Below are 954 nucleotides of genomic sequence, written 5' to 3' on the forward strand. Positions count from 1 at the left end.
ATGGCCTCGTTAAAACTTTTACGGTGGAATTTTATTCGTTTAATTTCATAGTTAATAATTATACGTTTATTCTTGGGAGGATTCGTTCTTAACACGAGTGTAGCACGCTGGAATATTTCAATCCACTGCTTTAGCGAAGAAGATACAAAATATTGAGATACAGTGACCGAAAAAAGTATTCGTACACCCTGTAAAATGGAATAACTTTTTAAAAATTGGGCCAAACGACTTGAGTTTTTTTTTTTTTTTGAGAAGTTAGAGAGATTAGTTTACTAGATGACGTGTAAATATCTTTTTGAAATGAAAAAAAACTGCAATTAGTCGGGATCGCGAAGAAAATAGCGAAGGCCGTTTTTACAACTTTTTTATCTGAGCTCGTAAGGAAAATTTCAAAAAATACGTTTCGTAGATCTATGTCAATTATACACACGCTGAAAATTTTATCGAAACATGATAGCTATGCAATCGTTCATTTTAAAAATACAATTTATCAATGTGAGATTGGATAAATTATTAAAATTTGCAATTCAATCTAAAGAGTAATTGGAAAATTTTTGAAATTTTCTTGCAGACACCAGTCTTCTCTTCGCACTAAAATTTAACTCTAAAATAATTGCAGATTATCCCCTCCTCTGTTAATCAAATTCAGTCCATTTCGCTCAAAAATTAAAAATCTGCACTTTCGCAAGAAAAACCATATATTGAGTAATTACGTTCATAATTAATTAAAACAAGGAATACCTCCTTTCCCAAGACTCTCTCGCCCCAAACACACTACATCAATTCCAATTGAAATTCCAGCTACGGAGTATTCCTCACAACGCGTGAATTTGAACGCAGAGCAACCACGAAAGAAAAACACAAAGTATCCCCCGAATTTCCCATTCGTCACCCTTTATTTCCTCTCGAAATCCCAAGCGCCCTTCCTAGCAGTTAGAAACGGCGCGGCTCGGC

This window comes from Habropoda laboriosa, unplaced genomic scaffold (genome assembly GCF_001263275.1).
Source record: "Habropoda laboriosa isolate 0110345459 unplaced genomic scaffold, ASM126327v1 scaffold46, whole genome shotgun sequence".
In the NCBI taxonomy this organism is placed as follows: domain Eukaryota; kingdom Metazoa; phylum Arthropoda; class Insecta; order Hymenoptera; family Apidae; genus Habropoda; species Habropoda laboriosa.